At 59.2% G+C, this 5,000-nt stretch overlaps 1 non-coding gene across 1 annotated transcript in view; it reads right to left on the bottom strand.

Annotated features, from left to right (window-relative positions):
* Positions 1-167, bottom strand: part of LOC148935470 (small subunit ribosomal RNA) — a 1,920-nt gene extending 1,753 nt beyond the window's left edge. The window contains exon 1 of the ribosomal RNA XR_016140323.1: positions 1-167. This exon is cut by the window's left edge and continues 1,753 nt beyond it. This is a non-coding gene — a ribosomal RNA (small subunit ribosomal RNA).
* Between the last annotated feature and the right edge of the window lie 4,833 nt (positions 168-5,000).

Below are 5,000 nucleotides of genomic sequence, written 5' to 3'. Positions count from 1 at the left end.
TAGCTCTAGAATTACCACAGTTATCCAAGTAAATGTGGGTACAATCTAATGAACCATAACTGATTTAATGAGCCATTCGCGGTTTCACCTTAATTCGGCATGCACTGAGACATGCATGGCTTAATCTTTGAGACAAGCATATGACTACTGGCAGGATCAACCAGGGAACTTCGTGAGTTCGGTCGCTCGCGTGGAGCGACGCGCGCCCCATCACGTCCGCGAACGTGACGGGCGCCCTTCGTTCGAGATACTCTCGACGTGCCGTTATTACCGCCGGCGCCCTCAAGCCGGTCGGCGACACTCTCTTATTATCGCAATATATACAGCTGGAGACAGACGCTCGTTGGAGCTCTACTCCGTTAAAATTATGTTATAAAGATCATATTTGTTATATAAAGATCATGTTGTTCTCATTCTCCCAAAGTAGCGGCGTATAGCCGCCTCGCCCTGACGCTAGATCGACGGCGCGATGCTCAGACGTCGAGGAACGAGTCGCCGGTGCGTTCAAGCACGGTCGAAAATTTTCGCTACGGTTTACAAGTAAGCGTGAAGAGCGATCTCTCGCTTTCCGCCACTCGGTAACGGTGAAGTCGATGCTCGGTAAGTGCAACGATACATCCGATCGCGTTCGTCTACGAACGAGGGAAGATCGCGCAGCCAACACTGATAAACAGTGCGCGCCACATAGGAGCCATTCGGTCTTACGACGCCGACTCGTGGCAATGCTGTGTCTAGAAATATAATTTCTAATAATACGGCACGACTCAGGAGAGCCGAGGCACATCGTACCGAACGTGCGAAGCACGCCAAACGCACCCGCACGACGATCCGACAACGCTCGGTCGCCGAGCGCACCGCACCTCTTATAGTACCCAACCGGCCGGCCAAGCGGTCGGCGACGCACGGCCTTACGCACGGCCGCTTATGGGCGCGAGCGCCGATGAAACGAGGCGAACGGGACTTAGTCGCTGCGAACGATCGGATTACGATGATCGATCCGAACGGGTCGACAGCGACCGAACGACAGCACAGACGGGATGGATCGAAGAAAAAGAGATGACATTAAACAAAATCGGGCGTCCCGATGGCCGAAAACGGATACTTGTAAGGAGCACCGACAGGCTCGGCGGTACCTCCGACGGGCTCGGCGGTACCTCCGACGTCACGGCGGTACCTCCGACGGGCTCGGGCGGTACCTCCGGCGATGTCGCACGACAAAGTCCGCGCGCGGCGTGTTGCTTTCTCTCTCGGCGGTACCTCCGGCGTACGGGCGATGCAAAAGTCGGCTCGCGGCGTGTTGCTTTCGTTCTCGGCGGTACCTCCGACGGGCTCGGGCGGTACCTCCGACGGTGTCGCACGATAAAGTCCGCGCGCGGCGTGTTGCTTTCGTTCTCGGCGGTACCTCCGACGGGCTCGGGTGGTACCTCCGACGTAGCCGCGTGACAAAGTCCACTCGCGGCGTGTTGCTTTCGCTCTCGGCGGTACCTCCGGCGTACGGGCCATGCAAAAGTCGGCTCGCGGCGTGTTGCTTTCGTTCTCGGCGGTACCTCCGACGGGCTCGGGAGGTACCTCCGACGGTGTCGCACGACAAAGTCCACTCGCGGCGTGTTGCTTTCGCTCTCGGCGGTACCTCCGGCTTACGGGCGATGCAAAAGTCGACTCGCGGCGTGTTGCTTTCGCTCTCGGCGGTACCTCCGGACGCTCGCTCGGGCGGTACCTCCGTCGATGTCGCACGATAAAGTCCGCGCGCGGCGTGTTGCTTTCGTTCTCGGCGGTACCTCCGGCTGGCTCGGGCAGTACCTCCGACATTGTCGCGCGACAAAGTCCACTCGCGGCGTGTTGCTTTCGCTCTCGGCGGTACCTCCGGCTTTCGGGCGATGCAAAAGTCGACTCGCGGCGTGTTGCTTTCTTTCTCGGCGGTACCTCCGACGGGCTCGGGCGGTACCTCCGACGGTGTCGCACGACAAAGTCAGCGCGCGGCGTGTTGCTTTCGTTCTCGGCGGTACCTCCGACGGGCTCGGGCTGTACCTCCGACATTGTCGCGCGACAAAGTCCACTCGCGGCGTGTTGCTTTCGCTCTCGGCGGTACCTCCGGCTTTCGGGCGATGCAAAGGTCGACTCGCGGCGTGTTGCTTTCGCTCTCGGCGGTACCTCCGGACGCTCGCTCGGGCGATACATCCGTCGATGTCGCACGATAAAGTCCGCGCGCGGCGTGTTGCTTTCTCTCTCGGCGGTACCTCCGACGGGCTCGGGCTGTACCTCCGACATTGTCGCGCGACAAAGTCCACTCGCGGCGTGTTGCTTTCGCTCTCGGCGGTACCTCCGGCGTACGGGCCATGCAAAAGTCGGCTCGCGGCGTGTTGCTTTCGTTCTCGGCGGTACCTCCGACGGGCTCGGGAGGTACCTCCGACGGTGTCGCACGACAAAGTCCACTCGCGGCGTGTTGCTTTCGCTCTCGGCGGTACCTCCGGCTTACGGGCGATGCAAAAGTCGACTCGCGGCGTGTTGCTTTCGCTCTCGGCGGTACCTCCGGACGCTCGCTCGGGCGGTACCTCCGTCGATGTCGCACGATAAAGTCCGCGCGCGGCGTGTTGCTTTCGTTCTCGGCGGTACCTCCGGCTGGCTCGGGCAGTACCTCCGACATTGTCGCGCGACAAAGTCCACTCGCGGCGTGTTGCTTTCGCTCTCGGCGGTACCTCCGGCTTTCGGGCGATGCAAAAGTCGACTCGCGGCGTGTTGCTTTCTTTCTCGGCGGTACCTCCGACGGGCTCGGGCGGTACCTCCGACGGTGTCGCACGACAAAGTCAGCGCGCGGCGTGTTGCTTTCGTTCTCGGCGGTACCTCCGACGGGCTCGGGCTGTACCTCCGACATTGTCGCGCGACAAAGTCCACTCGCGGCGTGTTGCTTTCGCTCTCGGCGGTACCTCCGGCTTTCGGGCGATGCAAAGGTCGACTCGCGGCGTGTTGCTTTCGCTCTCGGCGGTACCTCCGGACGCTCGCTCGGGCGATACATCCGTCGATGTCGCACGATAAAGTCCGCGCGCGGCGTGTTGCTTTCTCTCTCGGCGGTACCTCCGACGGGCTCGGGCTGTACCTCCGACATTGTCGCGCGACAAAGTCCACTCGCGGCGTGTTGCTTTCGCTCTCGGCGGTACCTCCGGCGTACGGCCGATGCAAAAGTCGGCTCGCGGCGTGTTGCTTTCGTTCTCGGCGGTACCTCCGGCAGGCTCGGGCTGTACCTCCGACATTGTCGCGCGACAAAGTCCACTCGCGGCGTGTTGCTTTCGCTTTCGGCGGTACCTCCGGCTTTCGGGCGATGCAAAAGTCGACTCGCGGCGTGTTGCTTTCTTTCTCGGCGGTACCTCCGACGGGCTCGGGCAGTACCTCCGACGGTGTCGCACGACAAAGTCCGCGCGCGGCGTGTTGCTTTCGTTCTCGGCGGTACCTCCGACGGGCTCGGGCATTACCTCCGACGTTGCCGCGCGACAAAGTCCACTCGCGGCGTGTTGCTTTCGCTCTCGGCGATACCTCCGGCGTACGGGCGATGCAAAAGTCGGCTCGCGGCGTGTTGCTTTCGTTCTCGGCGGTACCTCCGGCGTAAGGGCGATGCAAAAGTTGGCTCGCGGCGTGTTGCTTTCGCTCTCGGCGGTACCTCCGACGGGCTCGGGCAGTACCTCCGGCGTACGGGCGATGCAAAAGTCGACTCGCGGCGTGTTGCTCTTCGCTCTCGGCGGAACCTCCGATTAGCCGGGCAGCGCAATAAATAACTTTCGTATTAATAAATAAACATTTATTCGTCATTGATATCTGGATTGGTGCCTTTGATAAAGTGTTGCTGTTATCCGTGTTTATATCTTTACTTTTAAAGCATTCATGCATGAATGCTGTCCCTAATAACGTATCACACGCATTGGAGTGTTTGCGTGGGAATACTTTTAGTGTTTCTGTATTAGAAGGTGCATAATGCTTAGTTATTACAGTTATGTTAATTTTTAAACTTATATAACGAAATATAATGTTTATATTGTAATATTATATTTTACTATGCAATTATATAAGTATTGATATTTTAAGGACACAGGATTATAAAATTGTAGCACACGAATGACTGATACTTTAATCGCGCCTCCCGCGGACAGGCACTACACAGGCTCGCGCGCTGCGTGTTGCTTTCGCAAACGCTAAAGTCCGCTCGCGGCGTGTTGCTTTCGCACGACGTGGCGCGCACGGCCGTTCGTGCGTTAAAGTCCGCTCGCGGCGTGTTGCTTTCGCAAACGCTAAAGTCCGCTCGCGGCGTGTTGCTTTCGCAAACGTTAAGTCCGCTCGCGGCGTGTTGCTTTCGCAAACGTTAAGTCCGCTCGCGGCGTGTTGCTTTCGCACGACGTGGCGCGTACGGCCGTTCGTGCGTTAAAGTCCGCTCGCGGCGTGTTGCTTTCGCAAACGCTAAAGTCCGCTCGCGGCGTGTTGCTTTCGCAAACGCTAAAGTCCGCTCGCGGCGTGTTGCTTTCGCAAACGTTAAGTCCGCTCGCGGCGTGTTGCTTTCGCAAACGCTAAAGTCCGCTCGCGGCGTGTTGCTTTCGCAAACGTTAAGTCCGCTCGCGGCGTGTTGCTTTCGCACGACGTGGCGCGTACGGCCGTTCGTGCGTTAAAGTCCGCTCGCGGCGTGTTGCTTTCGCACGACGTGGCGCGTACGGCCGTTCGTGCGTTAAAGTCCGCTCGCGGCGTGTTGCTTTCGCAAACGCTAAAGTCCGCTCGCGGCGTGTTGCTTTCGCAAACGTTAAGTCCGCTCGCGGCGTGTTGCTTTCGCACGACGTGGCGCGTACGGCCGTTCGTGCGTTAAAGTCCGCTCGCGGCGTGTTGCTTTCGCACGACGTGGCGCGTACGGCCGTTCGTGCGTTAAAGTCCGCTCGCGGCGTGTTGCTTTCGCAAACGCTAAAGTCCGCTCGCGGCGTGTTGCTTTCGCAAACGTTAAGTCCGCTCGCGGCGTGTTGCTTTCGCAA

This window comes from Pogonomyrmex barbatus, unplaced genomic scaffold (genome assembly GCF_055798465.1).
Source record: "Pogonomyrmex barbatus isolate J1 unplaced genomic scaffold, ASM5579846v1 scaffold49, whole genome shotgun sequence".
In the NCBI taxonomy this organism is placed as follows: Eukaryota; Metazoa; Arthropoda; class Insecta; order Hymenoptera; family Formicidae; genus Pogonomyrmex; species Pogonomyrmex barbatus.
The sequence above is the reverse complement of the archived record's forward strand: the minus strand, read 5'-3'. Positions and strand labels throughout refer to the sequence as shown.